This window comes from Thamnophis sirtalis, unplaced genomic scaffold (assembly GCF_051295495.1).
Source record: "Thamnophis sirtalis isolate CommonGarterSnake01/CBP01778 unplaced genomic scaffold, rThaSir2_p1.2 scaffold_2, whole genome shotgun sequence".
NCBI classification, from domain to species: domain Eukaryota; kingdom Metazoa; phylum Chordata; class Lepidosauria; order Squamata; family Natricidae; genus Thamnophis; species Thamnophis sirtalis.
In genome coordinates, this window is record NW_028261382.1 from 131,449,085 (window position 1) to 131,473,466 (window position 24,382).

Sequence of the window (24,382 nt, forward strand, 5' to 3'; positions counted from 1 at the left end):
CTAACTAAGAAAAATACTAGGCTGTCTTTGAATCATCCAAAAACAGAATCCCAGAAAGTTCCTTTTTCTAGAGTGAATATGTGTGCATGCTGATGGCAGAAGACGTTGAATCCAATTTAAGGAGAAAAAAAAAACTTTCCAGAATTACATGCATTACAATACACTGGATGGACTGGAGAAATGCTGGTTATAAATATGTCTCAGGGACTATGTCACATTGCTGAAACTTGACAGTCATAAATTCTTGTTCCTGATGATCTGTTTATGATCTTGATTTATGTCTTGGCTCCAAGTTTTCCATAGGTCCTTGCATGTGACCTCCTGTCTTTGATCTCTGGTTGTTTATGACTTCCGTGTGTGCTCTGCTGTTTCTTGAATGTCAATCATTCTGGAGCAGAACACCCCCTATTGACTCTAAGATGACAGAGGGAAAGAAGTAAAACAACTGGCCAGATATTGATACAAGCATTTTTAGGCCTTGATATAGAAAATTAAATGTAAGCATTATCCCTTTTCTTTTCTCAGCTATGAAATAAATTGCAGGAGATTCTTGCAGTCAACATGTTCTTGGTTAGGATATTTTGGTGGGTACTCCCATTATCCCTGGCTTGAAGAAAGATATATATGCTCTTTGCACACACATCAGTGTTTTCCCCCAAGACACCAACACCTACAAAGTATGAACTGAGCTCCAAAACACTGTTTGTTAGTTGACTTTTGCAATCCAAAATAATTTAATTTTACCAATAGGGATATCTTGAAATGTCTCAGAAAGATTATTTCTTTGCTAAGAATGTTCCTAAAATCCCTGAATAGCAAAGAATCCTATTACATGTTCCATTATCTGTGGTAAATATAAGTATAGCAAAAGTGGCAGCAAGAAATCTCCCTGCCATAATCTCTGATGTTCTGAAGGTCTTTCATGTATACTATGGGCAAGGCTGCTCTTTTCCTTAGTTCTTGCCTTACATTCCATGTTTTTGTTCTTCTCTTTGTCCCTGGGTAAGGGAATAATCTAAATGCATGTAATACAATAATACAATAGCAGAGTTGGAAGGGACCTTGGAGGTCTTCTAGTCCAACCCCCTGCCTAGGCAGGAAACCCTATACCGTTTCAGACAAATGGCTATCCAACATATTCTTAAAGATTTCCAGTGTTGGGGCATTCACAACTTCTGGAGGCAAACTGTTCCACTGATTAATTGTTCTAACTGTCAGGAAATTTCTCCTCAGTTCTAAGTTGCTTCTCTCCTTGATTAGTTTCCACCCATTGCTTCTTGTTCTACCCTCAGGTGCCTTGGAGAATAGTTTGACTCCCTCTTCTTTGTAACAACCCCTGAAATATTGGAACACTGCTATCATGTCTCTCCTAGTTCTTATTTTCATTAAACTAAACATATCCAGTTCCTGCAACCGTTGTTCATATGTTTTAGTCTCCTCTCCCCTAATCATCTTTGTTGCTCTTCTCTGCACTCTTTCTAGAGTCTCCACATCTTTTCTACATCTTGGTGACCAAAACTGAATGCAGTATTCCAAGTGTGGCCTTACCAAGGCATTATAAAGTGGTATTAACACTTCACGTGATCTTGTTTCTATCCCTCTGTTTATGCAGCTTGGAACTGTGTTGGCTTTTTTGGCAGCTGCTGCACATTGCTGGCTCATATTTAAATGGTTGTCCACTAGAACTCCAAGATCCCTTTCACAGTTACTACTGTTGAGCAAGGTACCACCTATACTGTACCTGTGCATTTTGTTTTTCTTGCCTAAATGTAGAACCTTACTCTTTTGACCATTGAATTTCATTTTATTAGACAGTGCCCAATGTTCAAGTTTGTCAAGATCCTTCTGTATCTGAAGGCTGTCTTCTGGAGTGTAGGCTATTCCTACCAGCTTGGTGTCATCTGCAAATGTGATGAGTTCCCCATTTATTCCCTCATCCAAATCATTGATGAAGATGTTGAAGAGTACTTTTGATTCACCTTGCACAATAATTGGCATAAGATCTTCCTTTTTTTAACTTTTTTTTTAATATTTTTACAAAGGATTCCAACATCTCTGGAATACTGCTGCTTCCCCAAACTATTTATTTAACTATCACAGGAATTGGCCTGAAGCAGGCATCAGAACCTAATTGATTGAAGATCTTATCATTCCTCATAATTGGCCATGCTAGGTAGAAGAGAGGGTAGTGACAGCAAATCAGTATTTGGGGGGATCCTATACAACATGCTACTGGTAAACCATTTTCCTTGTGCTTTATCCTGCAGGATCTTAGAACTCAATATAATGAATATGAAAAATCTGTTCCATTTAACCAACCATTTTTCATTGCTTCTTACAGTCTCCTGACACCATTTTTGAACACAGAAGCCTTAGCTTTTTCTGTATTCCTAAAGAATACTGTATTCTTGCATGTCTCAGAGGCCTATATCCGAACACAGTATTTTGACTCATTACCCTGGATTTTTTTTTATCTCCAGAAGAATACTAATATACTATATTAATATAGTATTTTATTTAAGAAAACTCTTTAGTAAATTGCTGAAGTTCCTTATATTCATTGGTCTCACCCCTTCCCTTTTCAAAATTACAGGTTTTCTTTCTTTCAAATAAACTGGGGCTATGTTTGCTCTAAAGACAGAATATTTTTTCTGCTGACACCAGAATTTTAGTACATTTGAACTTTTCATTTGATTGTTCTGTGCCTTTTTGTGCAATATTTGATCATGTTTCTCTATAAAGTTCAATATCTGTAAAAAAAATCATTAATTTACATCCAAATGCAAAAGTCATTATCAGCCCCTGCAATAAAATACAGGTATATACAGATACATATACAAAAAGAAGATAGAGATATACAGTAGACCGATACACACACACACACACACACACACACACACACACACTCGTTTCCCTCAAACCTCTGTAAGGTATCATGGAAAGTGAAAATACTAACAGCAAGACTTCTGGAGGACAGATATTCACATAGCTTCTATTCTCCTAAATATCTAAATACCACTTAGGAGACATTTATTACCATTTATTTTATTTGGGAGAAAGTGAAATGCTAATGATTGGCTTCCCAATATTCTATGTTCCAAATAATGGTAACCGAGCTTTGGGAGATGAGAATTCAGCAGCAGAGAAATATGTTGCAATATATAAGCTCTGTCTGTATCTGTTTGCTCTTTTGCATAACTTATTTGAAGGCAGGATGATAGCAAAAGATTGCATGAGAAAAATATCATTATGTTTATGTATTTTTCATAAGAAAAATATAATGTGTACTAGAAAAGGCTGATCGTTTGTCAAAGTATATTCAAATCCACAGCCCAAACAATATTCAAACATTAATAAGTTTACAAAGAGAGAGTTATTTATGTAGAGATGCATTAACAAGCGAAGCACAATGCATTTGGTTATATTTTTTCAGATCATAATGTTTTAATAATGTGCCTTCTGCTTTCTATAAAGTTGTGAATTGAGAGCAGGTTATGAATGGACTGTACATTTATTTTGTGACATTCCTTGAACAGATGTCCCAGATGAGGAAATTCCTCATGGATTAATGATGTTATTGTGAGGTTTTCTTAGCAAGAACCTTCTTTCGAAGCCTTGAGCGGTGAATCATGAGGCTGCCTGAACTAGAAGTGGAGATATTCATGCTGTTAGATAAGGTGCAGAGATAGAGATGGGCTTCTCTAATTACTCACATCTTGGAGCAACCAACTGAAATTTATATACCTGGAACAAAGATGGGAGAAATTTGTTCAATTTGCACTTCCCAAACTAATACGTGAACTGAAATGTAATATTTAATATTTGTTTTTTCTTAGATTGTAAGAGTGCCGTTTTCTGGGCATAAAAGTTTGCATTTAAAGAGAGAAAAACGGTATAGTAACAATTGGGATATTGCCTTAAAAGCAATGGGCTAGTGCAGTGGTTAAGACACTGGGTTTGTCCACCAGACAGACAAGGTTTGAGTCCTGAGAACTGCATAACGGGCTGAGGTTTCAATCAGCTCCTGCCAACCTAGCAGTTTGAAAGCATGCAAGTGCAAGTGTGTGTATATATATATATATATACAAACACACGTATCACTTCATTGGGAAGGTAACCAAAGTCTGTGATGTCATGCTGGCCACATTTCCATGGAAACATCTTCAGACAGCACTGATTCAATGGCCTTGAAATGGAGATCAGCACCACCCCCTATAGTTGGCACTGATAGCACAGTAAAATCTGCAGGGACTCCTTAAGGAATTATGAGATTATTTAAAAGCATAAAGAAAAAGGGTTTATATTCTGCAACAAACAAACAAACTGGTTTACTCTGTTTTAAAAAAATTAAGTGAAGATGAAAATAGCATTTTTTGACTAGCATGCATGTATTAAAAAGTAAGTTCAACATCTGTTCTCTTGGATCTTGACTGGCAAATATTTTTTGGAGATCATTAATTATATATTTTTTAAAAAATATGCCACTCTAATATATTGCTCATAAAATGGAAAGATAAACCTCTCATTTCTAGCAAAATTTACTATAATGGAAAATATATGTACCTCAGGGTTGGAATGCTGAGGGAACACCAAGATCCTAATAGTAATAAAGTTCCAATCTCAAAGGGAGAGAAATCCATGCCAGAATAATAGTTTCTGATCCTTGCAGTACGCTTCTAGAATGATTCTTATTGACACCAGTTGTAGCATCAGAATGGGTAAAACTAGCTCTATGGGCAAGGTAAACTCATTGTTTTCCTGCTGTGGTTCCATAGTTGATATCAACTAGAGCTTGAACATAGCAGTGGTGGCGCAGTGGTTAGGGTGCAGTACTGCAGGCCACTTCAGCTGACTGTTATCTGCAGTTCAGCGGTTCAAATCTCACCGGCTCAAGGCTGACTCAGCCTTCCATCCTTCCGAGGTGGGTGAAATAAGGACCCAGACTGTGGGGGCAATATGCTGACTCTGTAAACCGCTTACAGAGGGCTGAAAGCCCTATGAAGCGGTATATAAGTCTAACTGCTATTGCTATTGCTATTGTTCTTCTTTTGGATTTCATTGAGTGGGAACTGTTTTAATTTGAAATGGGGAGACAGAGACAGAGAGAGGGGTGGAGGAGAGAGGGAGAAAGAGAGACAGAGAAACAAACACATGGAATGAAAATAGGAACATAAATGCCATTTCATGCCTCCCTCACTTTTGTCTTGTAGCAACAGGTCAATAACGCAAAAGAATTTGCAGAATTTGATCCTGAAGTATTCCATCATCCCAGTACCATGGTTTTATATTTATCTATATAATTTTAAACCAGACTATGATCAAGTTTGCAGATTAATAATATACAAATATAATCAGTTGAGTCCTTCCATTCAATTTAACACAATGTGTACATATCACCATAAATTTAGAGAATAATAGAAAGGAATATTTTCCGTCAAACCCTTGCTTAGTACAGGACTAGACTCCACTTGTACGGATCAAATACAAGAGTAGACTCCACGTGAACCGATTCACCATTTCCCAGAATAATTGTTCTCTTATCAAACTGTTCTATTTGTTTTTAATAGTCAGATCGAATCTGTGAATTAGGTCCTGTGAGTTAAGTCCAGTTTACATTTCTATGTCTGTCTTGAATTTTGGAACAACCGAGAAGAAGTTTTGACCCTTGTCTGTCTCCTTTCAAATACAGTATTTGTATATTTATCAGATATTGTCCTTAGTGTATTTCTTCTCAAGATTAAACATTCCCAATTCTTTCACTCTTTCTTTGTAGGATTTTATTTTTGGTTCCTTGATCATTCTCGTTGCTTTTCTCTAAACCTGTTTCAGTTAATCTGAATCTTCTTAAAAGTGTGATGCCCCATACTGGAGGTAGGTATGACTTACATAGTACAAAATAGTATTTCCACTCTTGATGTAACCTACTTTTGCTGTTTGCTTTTGTGACTGCATCACATAGCTGACTCATATTTCATAACTACTGTGCTGTATACCATGATCAGGCTGAAAACATACCCACACTGGAATGTTGTGTATCACCTGGGCATTAAATTCATTCAAAGTAAATACATATATTTCATTGTCCTGTTTCTATTAATCTCAAATTTCAGTCCTGTAATTTATTTGTTCTTTTCAGTTATCTGGTGGAACACACCGTCCTTCATTAAAGTGGCTTGACAAAAATAGGAATTAAGTGGCTTGCTTTTTCTTCATTATATGCTAGCTTTTGATCTATTTCATCGAGCAGCTGGTATACTGATTTTCTTGTTCCTTGTATTTTAAATAATTTTAATCTCAATTTTAATCAGTTCATTCTAAACTATAGTTTTAGACTTCATGACTGTAATTGTTTTAGTGACCTGTTTTATTTTCATTTTCTAAATGTCCTCTTTTTTCATTTTCAGGTTTTTATAAAGCTTTGTAAAAATGAACATTGGTTTCATTGGCTGTTCTCCATCATTCTTCCTCATAATAATTATTTTCAATTGTGCTTGTTGTTGTTGCTTTTTAATGAACTTTCATCCACTTTAAGCTCCATTTTCTATTAGTTTGTTTTTCTAATGAATCCTCCTTATCATTTTTTTCTGGGTTTATTAAAATCCAGTCCATTAAATTTTTAATTGTTTTAAAACCGCAAAGAAAAGTATTTGACTATACAGAAGTTGGTTTCCTGGAAATATGTTTTTATGTGCTTGCTATTTCCACTTCCTTGACTACATGTCCCAATTGATTAGCATCAATTAATAGCCTAGAAGAGCTATTTTCTCCAGCCTTCCTCTATTTTCTGAAGATGAAGAAAAAATGTTAGCATGTCAGGAATTTTCTGGTAGGAGTGTGCTTAGCAGAAATTGTCTCTCAACTGATTTGAGGGTTATCCAAATCCTGCATCACTACCACTTCATGCTTCTTTGAAAGATCTTTTGGAATGCAGTAATCATATTTTCTCTTTAATACAGTGGGTCATATTAGATGCCCACAGCAGTTTTTATTGTCTGTGTCCCCACATATTTGAACCCAGATTTACTCTACAGCAGTGTTTCTCAGCCTTAGAAACTTTAATGTCTGTGGACTTCAACTTGCACAATTGCCCAGCCAAAATTGAAGTCCACACATCTTAAAATTGCTAAGATAAATACTGGCCTATAATATTGGCAAATTAATTTTGATTACTGAACAAGCTTAGATATTTTTAACATAGCAACTAATTATTTTCAACTGTGCTTCTTTTGAACCAACTGCATCTTCAATTGTTCAGTTCCAATCACAGAAAGCCTCTCACCAGGTCTCCCTTATATCTACTGAATCTTATTTCTTCCCTTGACTAAGAATTCAAGCTCAATTTATTTGTCTCTGGTACTCTATTAGTAGATATGATGGTCATACATTTTATTTGAGTGGTTAATAGCAGCACTCTCTTTTCCTTCCACAGTGCTCAAGTATTTATGTGAAGTCCTTCCTTCAGAGTTCTTATCTTCAAGCCCAAAAGGATTACATTTTAAAACCTTCTGGTCAAATTTGCCATGCTTCAGCTTGGCAAGCAGTCCATTATTCTGATAATTAAGACTATTGTTCCAGGAATCTAATCTCTTCCATCATCATCAATAGCCTAACCAGACATTCATTTGCAATATTCGTCTTTCCTACTCCAATCGTTTTAGATTGCAGGGAAAACCACCCAAGATCAATACCACCACATCCTTCCATCAGCTTGAGCTTCCTTCAGCATCCATATTCCTTGAAGCATAATTTATTTCCACATAAATTAGATGGAAGAGTTATTTGTCTGTGGGATTCATAAATCTTGAAAGTTAGTCCTGAGATATCCTTGAAATTTATTTGTAGCAGATAGTTCATATCATAAACCAATGAGTCCAAACTGTATACAGTGTTCTTTTTAAAATAACGAGACACCAACCATCATAATTCTTTCCTTTGTTTGATCAAAACTGAATAGAATGTAATGATTAGTTCCAGAGATTTGGAAATTATTTATTTAGTTATTGATTTGATTTTTATTCAATTTGTTAAGCCCATTCAATTCAGATAAGACCGGATGGCTTATAAAATATCAACCATATTTAAAACACAATTTAAAATATAAAAAAAATGTTACAAAATTCCTGGAGGAAAAGAAACAATAATATTAAAAACAAAAACAAAAACAAAACATGACAGGGTTTCCACAAGCCCTCTAATCCCAGGCCTGGAACAGAATCAGATCTTAAGGGACTTTAAGACATTTGGAGAATGAGAGCCATATGTATTTCTGGGGGATTCAGCATCCTGCATCCTGCCTGTTTCTTTCTTTCTTTTTGCTTGATTTGAAAATTCAAAGTTTACATCTTTAAAAATCTGAACATTGTTTCTTAGTTCCAATGGAGCAGAATATTGTCGAGGTTCCTTGATTCTTGCTATTACTGTTGTCAATTAACCTTCATTCTTTATTTGACAATCTTCCTTATGGTAAGTTGTTTTCAATGTTAGTTTCTACCTTAGGAACTGCTTTATGGGAACCAATAAAACCTCCTTTCTTATCAGATAATCATTTACTACTCCTATTCTTTGATTTATTCTTCAAGGGCAACTACAGGGTTACACTTGCTGAATAAGTAGGCCAGTGTTGTCAACCAGGAACATAAATAGGCATGAGCACTGCAGGTAAAGGATTTCTCATCCAAGGATCTTCATCTCCACTTTTGTTTCTTAAGCTTTTACCAGTTTTACTGCAGAGAAGCATATAATCATAAAATAATAAAAGTTGGGAGAAGTGGCCATTAGGCCATTGAGTCCAATTCCCTGTTCAGTGCAAGAATCGACATTAAAGGAGATGGATGATAGTCTCGCTCTGTTAGGAAGGTTTTTTTCTCATCAATATTAAAGTGGAATTTGTGTTCTTGTAATTTAAATCCATTATTCTGTGTCCTGCATTGTGAAACAAGAGAGAACAGAATTTCTTCCCTAAGACATTTTTTCTGGTATTTGAAGAGTGCTATCAGTTTCTCTCACAGTCATTTTTTCTTAAGGCTAAGCATAATGCTGTATCTCTTTCAGTCTCTCTTCAATTATTTTAATTTCTATTCTCCTGACTTTTCCCCCCCCTCTCCCAAATTGCCCAGTTTTTTTCCTGAATCCAGCCCTTAACCAGACACAGTATTAGAGACAAACTAAAACCAAAGCTGAATAAAATAGAGCATTAGTTTCAATGAGTTTGGAAATAATACTTTTGTTGATGCATTCTAAAGATTTATTTGTTTTCTTTGCATAATATTTCACTTGTTGACATTCTTTTGAAACTGACTATTCTATACATAATTCAACTACTATCAATACTACCAATTCAATGTTCTAGATCTGTGCATTTGATTTTTAATTTCCTAAATGAAGACAATTGCAAAGTGCAAATTTGTGCAGGGATCAAATCTATTAGATTTTATTGGGTTACTTTTAGCTTGTTTCTCCAAGCTACAAAAATCATTTTATGCAAAGGATTGTAGGCCTGATCTTGGGAATTGGGGATGAATGAATGAATGAATGAATGAATGAATGAATGAATGAATGAATGAATGAACAATTAAGAAGAGACTTTCAGAAAATATTGTTCAGTCCCGAGAAAGAGGAAAATAGAAGTAAATAGGAGAAGAAATAGGAGAAGTAAAATCAAATAACACCATGTTGAATTTATTTCAATTAAATGGACAAACAAAACTCGTTACAGCTGTCAAGATTCTTTTACCCTCAACAATGAAAAGCAATCCTGGAATCCTTGGCATACCTCAAAGAGATGATATTTCTATCTTCAAGAATATTAACTATTCATTCCAATTATTTATATGGTCTTCAATCTGAAAATAATTCTTCCTTTTTATCCAAATCCAATGAAAATATTGAAAGTTAGGCAATCCAGAAATCACTGAGATTTTTAGTATGGTTTTCAAGTATAATTTATCAATTTGATTGTCATGCTGTTCAATGTACCCTTAACTGGATCAATCTATCATGCAGCAGTTACACTTTGCTGAAGTCAAGGTATATTTTATCTACAGCATTCCCATAATTTACTAAATAAGTTAATCAAAAAATTAGGTGAGGGTTGGGTATAGCAATATTTGTTACTCAAAAAGTCATGCTGATTTTAGTTAATTACTGTATTGTTTTCAGAATCATATCTGTATTTAAGATTCTCCTAGATATTGATATCAAACGGATTGGTTTTTAATTTGTGGGATTTGCTTTTCCTCCATTTTTGAATATTTGGATATTTGTTCCAATTATTCAGGATTGCTCAAAGATAAACTATGGCCAGACCAAAGCTAGTTGCTTCGGTAACCTAGGATGGACTGTATTTGGTTCCAAACTTTTTAATTTTTTCAAAGAAATAAGGTATTCTCATTTCTCCCTGTATCATTATAGGTTTAGTCAAATGCTTACTGCTCTTTTAGGAAGGGGAAATTTTAGGGATGTCTCTTTAAAGCCTCCCAGACACCTTCCATAGGCTAAAAATTGTTTTGGCCTTGTTACTCTCTTGCTCAGTGAGAGAACTAAAACGTAGTGGAAAAAGTCAAAATTGTATTCAACTAATTGAAATGTTGGTAGAAAATTTACTCATGTATAATGGCAAGTTTAAACTTTTAAGAATAAATGTATTCCTTGGGACTGGACCATACAGTGGTGTTTACATTACATTGAAGTAACATATCTCACCTATTGTTCTTTAATTCTATACATCTACTTTCATGAAGATATATTATGGCTTTACACTAGTTCATTGCTGAGGAGAACACTTTTTCTGTCTCCCATCCCATGAAAAAGTGATGTTCTAATCCAGACAATTACTTTGATGGATTGTTAAAAAAGAGAATAAAAATAAAAGTAAAATAAATAAAAATATTCCAATATTATATATTTGACAAAGAAGAGTCTGAAATCAATATAAAACCATGAAACATGGTTTTATATTTGGTTTAAGCATAAGTCTATTCATACATACATGCGGCGAAAGAATTTTTTTTTTAATTTAAAAAAATATCATGGTAGAAACCAAAAATTAAGGACTACAAGGGTAATAAGAAGTTATGAATGTGGAAAAGATTATCTTTTGCTAGTGTCAAGAGTTGATCTTTGGGGAGAAATTGAGACAGCAAAAAAGGAGAAAATCAAAATAAAAAGGCTGCAACAAAAGAATGTTTGAATTCTTTATGAAAACATGCTAGAAGCTGTACACCACATGCAGTAACCTCCGTAGTCAACTCTACAACATCTTAAAGAATTCCTCTACATATTAACTAGCTATTTGTCTTAACATCTGATGGAAAGGCAGCTGTGGTGAAGTCATGGATCATATGGCTGAGAAAAGGAAACTTCATGTTCACTTCTAAATTAGGGATGCTTTGTCTTGGCAGGTTCACTGACTGTAAATGTTAGTATATCTTATATATATCTTCATATTTAGATAGGCAATTGTTTTGAATTATTTTTATACTGTAACTGTTCATTTTATGATATTGTTTATTTTATATGTATAAAGACTTTGCTATATATATATATATAGATAGATAAATAGATAGATATATAGATAGATAGATAGAGATAGATGAGAGAGAGAGAGAGAGAGAGAGAGGGAGGGAGGGAGGGAGGGAGGGAGGGAGGGAGGGAGGGAGGGAGAGAGAGAGAGAGAGAGAGAGAGAGAGAGAAACACAGTATTAGCTATTCCAAGTGGTAGATAGCCGAGCCGAGGTGGCGCAGTGGGTAGAGTGCAGTACTGCAGGCCACTCCAGCTGACTGCTAGATCAGCAGTTCAGCGGTTCAAATCTCACCGGCTCAGGGTTGACTCAGCCTTCCATCCTTCCGAGGTGGGTAAAATGAGGACCCAGATTGTTGTTGGGGGCAATATGCTGACTCTGTAAACCGCTTAGAGAGGGCTGAAAGCCCTATGAAGCGGTATATAAAAATCTGCTATTGCTATTGCTATTGCTAGATAGGAATTCAAAGAGCAAGATATATTTTAAAAATGTAATAAACAGGTGGTTACAATTGCTTTAATATATTCAATTTACCTCTAAACATTTAGTATGTTTGTAAATGTTTTCAGAAGTTACATAAAGCAGTTTCACTTACAGCTGCTTCCATACTGACAGCTGTTAAGATAGCACAAGTTAGAATACTTTTTCCCCTCTCTACATGCTATACACTCAATTCATTTATCATTTGCTTCTGCTACACTTTTGGTCTCAGCTTTGCTATTAATTAGAGGTGACTGTATTTTGATTAATGGCTAACATATGTCACATATGCACCATATGGGGAACTGCAGCCTACATTTTCCCACTTATTGAATGCCTGATCCAGTGGATATAAGCCAAACATTGCTTTTAAATAACTAAGAAACTAATCTTATCATAGAGAATAATATGGATATAATCAGAATACAATGCAATAATTAATTTGAAGCGTTAAGAGTTCACTGAAATATGCAATAAGAACAGGCCATAATTGCCAAGATAATGCAAGCAGGGTCATATAGGCCATCAGTGTCTTTAGTTTAGCCCAGGTTTTTGATTTGATTCCAGTCTCTCAATAAGTTCTCATGGCTCCATAATTTGGTTTTTTTTTTAACTATCATATAGTAGACTGTATTCTATGCTCCGTGTTTCCTTGCAAAACTCCCATGTACCTATGAAATTAGAGAAAAGAATACAGCATCTTATTGGAAAATTAATAAGCCTGATCTAGTGTGTGGTATGTATAAACCATTTCAAATTTCACAGGTGTCTAGCATGAAAACAAATGAATTTGTAATTGATGGTTGTGTCCTCACTAGTGGGTCTTTTGAAACTATTCCAAACATTCTAGAAACGTAGTTCTCAACCTGTGGTCCGCAGACCCCTGAGGAACCCTGATGTCACTACAGGAGGTCCACAAAGGTTTGAAAAAATGTTACGATTTAAATCTTAATTCCTGAGTTTCCGTGGCCACAAAAGGTATTTAAAGGAGGTCCGTGGTGAACAAAAGTTTGAGGACAACTCTTCTAGAATGTTTAGGTTCTGGTTTGAGTTGGAAATATGTGACTTAATATCAAATTAGAGCCTACTTATGGGAAAGTTAGTTCAGCTGCTTTCAACTTGTAATAGCTTATTGAAATGAAGAATTTCAAGTACTCAAATTCAAAAGCTTTTGCTTACTAATAGTATAGATGATTATCTGTTTGAGTAAGTACTGTTAAAGAATTTAAATAAAACACTTACTCTAACAAAAACGTACCTAAAATCACTCTTTGTATCAAGGATCTTGGCAAATGGCAAATGGCATTCCAGTCTTTATTTTAAAAAAGGACATAATGAAATTATTTAGTATTTCTGGATGTTTTTGGAAAGTTGCAAAGATCAGTTAAAAATAAGAGAACCTAAAATATTGTCTGCAGTGACAGGCTACATCACAGTAGTATGGACAACAGCAACTTTTGGATCTGTAGTAAGATTGGATGGCCAGCTCCATGTGGCCAGCTCACCACAACCTTTGCCAACTCACCACTGCCAAGTCATCACAGGACAACTCCACATAACCAATTTGCCACAGGGACAACTCACTGCAGGCAGGCAGAGGGAGAATCAGGCGAACAAGTGGTCGGCAGAATGAGATCTGTGGTGGTGGCTGGGGGGTTCCCACCAGGAGAGCAGGACAGGCAAGCAAGCAAGTGGGTGGGCAGAGCACTGAGCAGCAGTGGCTGTTGGTGGGGAGCTTCCCATTTTCACACACCTCCACCGCTTCTGCTACTGATGCATTGTTCTGAGCCATTTAGAGTTTAGGCCACTTGATAGTGGAGGAGGTGTTCAGTCCATTTTAGGGTGGTGATGATGGGAGGGTCAGGTAATGGCCAAGTGCATCCCATTTTCACACTTCCTGCCACCACTGTCACAGCAAGCTATTCAGTGGGAGCATTGTTTAGGTTGGGGCAGTGGGGGTGGGTGGGGGTGGGCAGCGGGGAGGAAGTGGAGGTCAGAGGCATCCCATACTCACACACCCCACAGTTGCTTCTGCACTACTGCCCCAGAATGGACTGAACATTACCACTCCTGAAGAATCTGAACTCCAAATGGTCTGTGGCCGCAGCAGCAAGGGTGTGAAAATGGGAATTCCTTGGCCTTCACAGCCCCTCTGCACTCTGCCTCCCCCTACTTGCTTGCCTGCTTGCTGGCCTGGCTCTCTCTCTGGCTGGATTAAGCACCAATATAAAAACCATAAAAATCCATAGCTGAGCTATTCTAACACCATCAACACACTCACTGCACAGGCTCTACCACATTTCCATATCCTGCTTATGAGCGTCCCATGGTCATCCATTTGATGCTGTGAGAACATAATGCTAGACTTTGGTCTTTCATCCATTTCAGCTGGATCTTTTTAAGTCTTTTTTTTTAAAAAAAGTAAAAGCTTTCCTAACCTACATATTTGGATATACTAATGTCCAGATACTCTGGATATTCTAATATTGTCTCTCGTCTCCTTTGTTCTATATAAATGTAACCATCTTCATAGACAGCGAGACTAATGAGCACTATAGTAAAGAAGCCGTGCCTAAACTTCTAATGGCCAAACATGCTGTGGTGAAAATGAAATAATCATCACATGTATGAACATTTTAAATGCATTAAGACTGAATGTGCTCTACGAATGAATTTTGAATGCAAACATAAAAGAAAATAAATGTTCCCTCAGAACATTTGTAAGTGGGATTTGTTCCTGCAAGCAAAATGATGGTTGTAATGAAGGTCTACTAGAAAAAAGTTATACTCTGGAAAAAAGTAGATGTTTCATTTGCTGGCTGTAGCTAATTTTCTTTTAATATATGATTTTTATGTTATACAGCCTCTGGTAGTAAGTGAAATATAATTCTAATTAATTTTTCCTATGGATGTAGACAAATCAATAACTGTAAGGATCCCAAGGGGAAAAACAAGCAACATGGTCTTCTAGGTTCCTAACAAATGCAAATAAAATGACCTTTTCTTGACAACTATGAATATTGTTCCACAAATTTACTACTAAAATTGCTGCACTCAGCAATTCATAGTGCAAATACAGAGCCAATAATAATCTTAAATAATTGTTCATTGTGGTAAAGCAGGGTGTAAACTTCTACCAATTGTTGCAAACTTCAATCAGGAATACTCATATGAAACAACTGGACAATCAAGTACTAAGAATCTCTCATTTTTTCCTTTATAAATTTGTAGTATAACAGCAGACACATCATTGTGTTGTAGCTTAGTAAGTCCTCGGACTTACGAATGACAGCTCGGCAGCAGCCATTTGAGATCTACTTATTTTATATTGGAAATATGAAAACTATCAATTGATATCAGATACAAAAGAAGTGATTCAGGCAGGTATTAACAAATGTGACAGATAAAGATCTTGTATGTTTAACCTAGAGATTTATTATCAACAGCAATGCACACGTTATTTTGTTAATGGTTGCTTGGGTAACTAGCAGGAAGTTACAATGTGGTGGATTGGACTGAGAAGTAAACACATACTCACATACATCCAGGAAAAGGCGATGGCAAATCATTTCCCTATTACACCATGGAAACTACATGGTTGTCCATTAAATCTGATCCAAGGATATCTTTCTACATATATCACAAATTACAAGGACGTTGTAATCCTGGCTTGGGGATCTTATTTAAGCAGTTCAATATATTGTAGATGATGAATACAACAAACATTCTTATATACACTAGTACCTGTGATTCTCTTCCCTCTTCACTCCTTACAGTCCCATTGCCTCTATGTGATTGCTAATAAGTTCTTGTCAGTCCTTTAGTACAATACTCTGACAAAATTATATAATCCTAGAATGATATGAGTATAAAGTGCTCGGTGCTCCCTGAGCTTGGTTGTTTGGTTGCAGACGTTTCATTACAGGACTAGGTAACATCATCAGTATTGGTGTGAGTGGGGTTTGCTCTCTATTTATACCCAGTATCTTGCCTTCCAGTATTGGTGTGTGTGTGGAAAACAAGACCCTAATCAAGGAGCTTCCAAGGAAAAAAACATAGATTTGTTGATTTGTTATATAAATAAAAATTAACCATAACTTATTAGTTTATTTAGTAGAAAATACATACGTACATTAGTTACTGCCTTAACTGGTGCCGTGGTGGCACAGTGATTAAAATGCAGTATTGCAGACTAACTCAATGCTCATTGCTAGGAGATTGATTCTGGCTCAAGGTTGACTCAGTCTTCCATCCTTCCAAGGTCAGTAAAATAAGAACCCATATTGTTGGGGGTAATATGCTAATTCTGTAAACCATTTAGAGAGGGCTGTAAAGCACCACAAAGCAGTATATGTCTAAGTGCTATTGCTATTGCTTTAATCAGTTTGCCTTTTAGGGGATATTCTAAAATGTCCCCCTAGCTAACTTCTGGTTCTATTAAGCTCCTCCTTCTCTTATTCATGGATGTCTATGTAGATTCTCAGTCATCCAGGTTATGGTTGTCCCAAAAGTGCTTAGTGCTGAAGAAGTTTCTTGAATGAGAAGTTAAATGTCTTCAAAGAAAAACCAGAAACTCCAGTTGTATCTTTAAAAAGCACCTTTGGGTTATTCATGGATGAATTAACTCCTGCTCAATAGCCCAACAGCTTTTACAAGTAATGAACATCACATTTCTAGAATGTAAGCAAATATCCTCTCAGTGCTGGAGACTTTGAGTGAGGTGTGTGCTGTTAAAGGAGTTTTGTTTGTTATATATTTCAATTTATATATGGTCCTTAAACTTTAGGTAGTACCACATGTGGCTTATGGGTTTGTAAAGAGCTCCCTAAATGTAAAGGGTACTGATGTGAATTGTAGGTTCAAGTCACTGATTTAGTAGAAGCATGATTAACTTAGGGAAGTCGCCATTTAATAGATAGTTTTCAGCACACAATCAGCAGTCTGTAAAGTGGTGTTTGATTCAAGGAAGTCCTATTAATATTTCAGGAAAAAAACATTCTCAATTTTCATAGTTACATAAGGAAAAAATAATCTCAATTTTTTGATAGTTATAGGACAGTGTTTCTCAACCTTGGCGACTTTAAGTCCTGTGGACTTCAACTCCCAGAATCCCCCAGCCAGCAGGACTTAAAGTCGCCAAGGTTGAGAAACACTGGTATAGGAGATTTGTTGCAATCTTTGAAGCAAGTACTTTCTTCAGTATGGACAATCAGAGGGACATCAAAAGGCATGACTGAAATGCTATTTTTAAAGTGATAGAGCCGAATACTAGTCATCATATAAGGAGTAATCATATTAATGTTAAATTTCTTAAATATATCTCATTACTTTTAAGTTAAATCAAATTTAGCTTTTGTTACCAGTTTCTTTGTCCCAAATTAATTTTGGGAGTGAAATCTTTGTTACTTAACCAACAAAACTTGAACCAGAAAGTATTCACAATATTATTGACATAATCACCCATATTTTTTGGTTGATATTTTATGTAAGGCTGGTTTATTCTGCTGAGAATAATATGAATTTTGAGAAATCAGATTTGATTGGAGACATGCTTTAAAATATACAATACAAGTAAAATAGAATTTATTACAAATGTATTTTCCTAAGAAAATATTCTATAAAAGTAAGAAATTAAAATAGAATGAATATTTTATTATCTATGAAGGCTGTTAGACTATTGAACAGGAGCTGATTTTTGAAGTCTCCGTATGATAAATTCAGTTAACTTACTGAAGCATGTTGGATCAATCATAACAAAAGAGAAATTTGACTAATGTCTATGTGATTATGACACACAAGGCATACTAAACTGATCTAAACAATCTTTTCTTGATGACATCTGAAAAGATATCACAACTCTCTAATACTTGCTATTCTTTCATGTTCTGAATGAATCCCTATTACATCTCACTCAATATTGATCTTTAAACCATGTCTCCCAATCCGTTTCCTTGTGTGGTCACTGAACAGTATAAAAGTTCAATAGGAAGATCAGCTGCTCATCCACTTTTTTGCTAAAGCAATTTGTATTATGGATTTACTTTAGCAGTCTACAGTGGCAGTTGCTGTTTTTACTATTTAAATGCTTTGATTATCTGACCTTGCTTACTTTATCTTTTTAAGCGCTGTGTACTGGCTTTAAAAGTTGATCAATAATGGGGGATTCCTCCACCGCATTATGCAGAAATCAATCCTGATTTGGGCTATTTGTATTTGCTCTTACAGGTCCATCTGTCTATGTTAATTTTATATTTTCTCTGTCTTTCGTAAGTAATTTGGACCTATAGTTTCAAACAGAGATTCCTAAGGTCTCAGGGGAATACAGGGACTATATTTCAGTGGAAGAACCGTGTCAGAAAAGATGTGAAATAATTCCTTAACGGATTTTAGGTTGATGTGGCCTAAATTTTGAGACTTCTGCTGCCACAGCAGTTTGGATCGCAAATTTCAGGTGATTCTTCTCAATTTATTACACTGCTTTTAATGGGTCTTGAAAAATTCTAAAATTTACTTATCTTACTGATTTTCAATTAATTAATTTGATGAGTTGGGGTTAGAGCCCTTCCTATAGTCCCAGTTATAGGCTCATGTATTAATTGTGAAAGGAATACTTATTGATCAGTAGAACAGACATCTCAACTCTCTAATAATTGCATTCCTAATATTGATAATGACAGGGATGGTGTTAGTAGTAGAATTAAGGACCAAAGGATAAAAAACTTTCAATATCATTCTCTCAGGATCTAGTAGCTTATCTACTGCATAGCACCTTTTACTAAAATATGTTCACTATATAAACTAAATCATACAATTGGTAATCAAGCAGTAACATCTGTGCTAGCCCAAAAGGTATTTGAAAAGCTAAAAGCTTGCTGATTGCTGCTTATTCACACATATTCAGTTTTATATGGTATTATATGAAGTCTTTAGTTAGCCACCTTTTCAATGCTACACGTAATTTATTTCTTGAATCGTGATGTTGATGACTTTACTCTTTCATAGGACCAATTAGTCTTCAAGTAGCCATAGTGTGTCCTTATGCATTCTTTTTTACATTGCACTTCCTTTTGACTCTACATAGAGGAATGTGGATTAGTGGCAGTGTCAATAGAAATGAGGGAGCCCATAGTTGGGAAAGCATAGGCAATTATTTGTAAACATTATTTGCAAGGTCAATGAGCATTTTTCTGTGTTCCAAGTATCTTTAAAATTGTTTTGAAGTTGTATGTCTGTTAACATATAAAATGATTGCCATAGTTCCATAATGTAAAAACCACATTTTATGCTATTGTAAAGATTATGTCTTTGGTATGGCAGCCAGGCCAAAAAAAAAAAAAAATCCTTTAGGCAGACTAATACTCAGTGGGTAAATTGGTTTTAAGAATATAGAATGTGTCCTAAATGGTACATTCATGCTTTGCATTTAACAAAGAGGGGAGAATTTAGAAGGTACTAGGCTGCAAAAAAATGATTCCAATCCAGTTCAAGAAACTCCAAGTTTAGAAACATCCTTAAATAGAAATCAAAGAAGTAGGGGTTTTTATGATTACATTTTTTCCATCAGTCTGGCAGCGAGGACCTAATACTTGTGATTGGGAAGGCTCAAGCGCATGCAATGAAGCGGCTGGATGAGTCTCTGTTCCCCATATAGTTAGCTGGTCAAGATTTATACATTGAACACACTAAGGCCCAAACAATGGTTTGTGCTTAAACACTGTTTAGAAGACATGAAAATCAATGAGTTGCTGCTCTTCCGGTTTCCAGCGTATGTTTGCACACTGGCCGGCTGGTCTTCGCATCCATATGGGTGCCAGAAACTGGAAGACCAGATGGCATGCCAGAAACCGGAAGATCTCTTCCCAGTGTGGACATGTGCACTGGGTAGCTTCTGTTCTGGTTTCCAGCACATGTGCATGTGCACATGCTCCCATTTTGGCACTTGGTGCCAAAAAGGTTCCCCAACACTGGTCTAGTTGCTAATGTTCCATGCACACACACAAAAAAAAGCTGCAAAGAGAGTATTAAAATAGAAACATGAAAATATAAGAAACATGAACAAGGGAACACTCTGGGCAACGGAGAATGAAATAATTGACTACACATTGACATCATTGGCATCAGCTTATTGAAATGGACAGGAATTGATCAAAAGATCATACTATTTTCAATTCTGGACACAAAAAACAAAGAAAGAATAACTTGCTTTGGTAGTCAAGAAGTATGTAGCAAGAATAGTAGCTGAATACAATGGAATCAGTGATTAAATAATGTCAGGTACACATTACAACCCTTTACCATTATGACTATCCATGTTTATGCTCTAACCAACCAATATATCAACAGAATGTAGCTGGACCCTGAAATTCAAAAATTGGAAACATTGAGGAAAACATATTTGTACATACAAGTAATCCTCAATTTATGATCACAATTGGGATCAGAATTCCTGTTGCTAAGCAAGGAGGTTGTTAAATGAGTTACACCCAATTTTATGACCTTCTTGCCAAGGTCATTAAGCAAATCCCTGCAGGTAAATAGACCATGCAATCTTTAAGCAAATCCAGCCTCCCACATTGACTTTGCTTGTCAAGAGCAACTGGGAAGATCACAAATGGCAATCACATGACTCTGGGAAAAGGTAACTGTTTTAGATACATGCTGGTTACCAAGTATCCGAAATTTGGTCATGTGATTGTGGGGATGCTGTAACAGCTGTAAGTGTAAGGACTGGATATAACTCACTTTTTTTTCTGTGTCATTGTAACTTTGAACAGTCACTAATTACTGTTACCTGCAACACCAAATATTTTTTCATTGTTAATACAGCTTACCAAAAATAAAAATGAGATCATTACAAGCTGGGAGGCTACAGGAACTGATGGAATGTCTATAGAAATATGGCAGACACGAGAGGTAGAATCCCTAAAAGGGCTAATCATACTATACTAGCAAACCTGGAGACTGACACACTGAACAATTGACATGTCAGTACCAAAAAAGTATTTAATCATATTTAAACTATTGTACCTTAATTTCACAACCTATCAAAATAATGATTAGGATTATCCATAGATTAGAGCTCTATATGGAAAAGAAGATGCCAAATGTTCAAAGTCGGTTTTAAAAAGGCCAAAATACAAGAGACATTATTGCTGATTATTAACGGCAAAAGCCAAAAAAATGCCAAAAAATAAATTAACATATATTTTAATTGATTATAGAAGAACTTCAGTTGTGCCAACTATAGGAATCCCATACAAACAAATTGCAAATTCTTGTAATGAAAATCAAGGATCACAATGGAAAAATGGTATAGGGAAGACTAAACTACTGACCTAATAGTTTGGCACAGGTCCACAACTGACAATAAAGCTAATAGGGTGATGGAAATTTCTGATTTTTACGATCAACCATCAACGATGGAGGCATCAGTAATCAGGAACTACATTCCAGAATAGCAATTGGCAGAGAAGCAAGGAAAGCTTTGGAAAATATATTCATATGTTGTGATATATCTATACTGCAGAGATCAAAAGTGTGCAGGCATTAATTTTTCTGTAATAGAAGCTAAACTTGGACTTTAAGGAAAAAGGATAAGAAGAGTATGGATGCTTTTGAATTTGATGTTGGAGAGAACTGCTAAGAATTGATGATGATGATGATGATGATGATGATGATGATGATGATGATGATGGATCAAGTCAGTGCTTATCATTATTGACAAGGTAAGTAGATGTTATCCAACCTGCTGCTTCAAATCTTCCAATAGCACATCCATTATCACTGTAATTGAGTCCATTTTATGGCTGATCCATTAATTGCTTTTCTTGGTTATCCATGTCACTGTAGGTTTTATGATATTACATATTTATGATGGAGGATAGGTAGGTTAAATTAGATTTTCCCCCTCATTTATTCTCATTGGTGGGATTGGTTTCTTTATTTTGTTCAACAATTTTATTGTAGAGGTACAGTGGGGTAGATTCCGTCCTCTACTTTCTAATTTACATTTGTTTATTTATACTATGAGTTACACCTACATTGATTTAATTCTTTTAGGTTTGATTAGTTCAAAGAATTTTTTTTACTTAGCTCTTATGTAGCTTCAAACTTTTAATGGATTAGACAAATAATGCAGATAAGCCTTTTAATGGCTATTAGTATGGTAGCTAAATTAAACCTTCATGTTCAGACTCAATATTCTTGAGAAAGCCAGATGCAGGGATCAGCATGGTTCATCTGGTCAGCCATAGCAATAAATTTATTATGGTCTCATCCAGACATTTCTTTTATTCTTATGATATTATAGTACTAATATTTAATCTTCAAGCTTTATCCAAATTTAAAATAAAAGCATTTTTCCATATTAAGTTAATTCAAAGGCATATTTAGCCAAGTATATTGTGCATGATGTAATCTAATTGATGTAACCACATGATGTAATTCTCATAGTAAGTGAAATATAATGGGAGCAGATGCTAAAGTGAAATGTTGGTGATGGAAATGTAGAAATGCAAACATTTATGTATATGACTTTAGAAAACATTGTTCTGTCATCATTGCAATTAAGACAGTTCTATTTCAAAGACTTATGTTGTTGACAAGTGCCTCCATATCAGCATTTTGTAACCTAACTGATGACAAAAGCTGCCTGAAATTAATTTAACTTGCACTTTGGGACGGCTTCAGATGCCCCTGCAGGAAATCACTCTAGTTCAGCTAAGCCCGAGATTCAATTCTTTATAGGTATGTTTTAATTTGCAGACTATTAATTGCCCTCAGTGTACATTTATTAGAGATAATGTCCATTTGCATCATGAGATTGTTTTAAAATAAATATTATTATTTGCCGTACATAATTTTAGCAGATATTCACATTCTTAACAATGTTAGAATTTGGGATATTACAAGACAGGATTTGGCAGAGAGCCATTCTTTTCATTCCATCTGGACATGATAAGAACTGCTAAAATTGATGTCTGAATTTGCTTTTTTCCCTTCCGTCAGTCTCCTTTTCCTTTCTGTGATATGCAAGCCTGTGAATGGGAGTTGTCAGATTTACATTTATCACAGTTCATATGTGTTTATTTTTAAGCTAGGGATGGGCTAAATGCCATCAATAAATAAACAAAAAATTAGAAAGTTCATATAGAAGAGTCAGATTCTCTAAGTTTATTATAATGTTTACTAATGTAAAGATTTAAGACACTGTGAGAAGAGATGATGCTCAATGTAACCAGAAAACAACCCCCCCCAAAAAAAGAACCCTAACCCCTGCTACTTACTGATTCAATAAAAGATGAGGGATTTCAATATAACCATCAGAGCAAAATTCTTCCTTGCCATAATAGTTCCAATGTTAAACCTGGTTTAGCTTTTAGTTTTAGTTAAACTCCGATTACCTCATTTTAGTTAAACTCTGGTTACTCTGCCATAGCTATAACATATAACAGCTGTAAGTTCTTAATTGTGGTACAGGAAATCACAATTTATTTATTTCTTAAAAAGGGTGTGGAGTGAAATCGTGAATATTTAAACAAACCAAAGAACTGACAATGTAACACCAAAATGTCTCTCTCTGTGAATTCACTGAAAATTAAACAGGCAAAATGTGGCATATAAAACAACTCTTAAACCAACCATACCTGTTGTTATATATTCCAAAAAAATACTTGATACTTGAATTTCTTGTCTTCAAAAATATCTGTTTTCTGGGGAAAACAATAAATTAAGACAAAAAAGTTAGAAGATGTAATTAAATTCTGTATATCTGGTATTTCAGAATGATATTTTCCTTTTCTGATTGTCCCTGTAAAATGCGGTGACTAGCACAACGAAGCAGGAGGCATTCAGCACCAAATGAATGCATCACTCTCTGACCAGCCCTGAAACAGACAAGTCCATACAGTTTTCCTCAAGTGGGTAAATGTTAAGAGAGAATAATCCAAGTTTCATGATGCAGCAGGACAAAGCTGGGTAGTGAAAATTATGTTGCAGTAGAGTCTTGAAAATATGACTGTAAAAGTTAATCAATAAAATGTCTATTCCTGTCTATTCACTAGAGGCCCCAGCTGCATAGCTTCACACAATCGATACTACAAATTATTACGATTTCCAGGTTCCCACTGGACATTCTGAACAAATCTTTCAAGTGTAACAGGCTTACATCGTGGGTTGTTGTAGCCTGGCTTCCTTCCTCTGCACTCCCTGCACTTCAAATTTTCGGTGTAGTTCATCAGAAAAAGTGGCAAATTAAATATCTTAAAGCCTCTGAACTTTGTGCAGCTGCTAAATTCTGGATTATTCTTGCTTTCATTTGTGTTTCCTTGACTTTTTCTTCCAATACTATTTGTACTCATATTAGACAGCCATAATGAGGTAAT

At 35.4% G+C, this 24,382-nt stretch overlaps 1 long non-coding RNA gene across 4 annotated transcripts in view; it reads right to left on the bottom strand.

The window, feature by feature from the left end:
* Positions 1–3,493: 3,493 nt before the first annotated feature.
* LOC106537873 (uncharacterized) overlaps positions 3,494–24,382 on the bottom strand; it is a 191,634-nt gene continuing 170,745 nt past the window's right edge. For 3 of the 4 annotated variants that reach the window (XR_015695619.1, XR_015695618.1, XR_015695620.1), the window contains 2 exons: positions 23,645–23,710; positions 8,021–8,922 (listed from right to left, as the gene is read on the bottom strand). This is a non-coding gene — a long non-coding RNA (uncharacterized LOC106537873). Of the gene's footprint in view, positions 3,745–8,020; positions 8,923–23,644; positions 23,711–24,382 lie in introns of those variants that run through there. The other variant, XR_015695621.1, reaches the window with a different exon arrangement.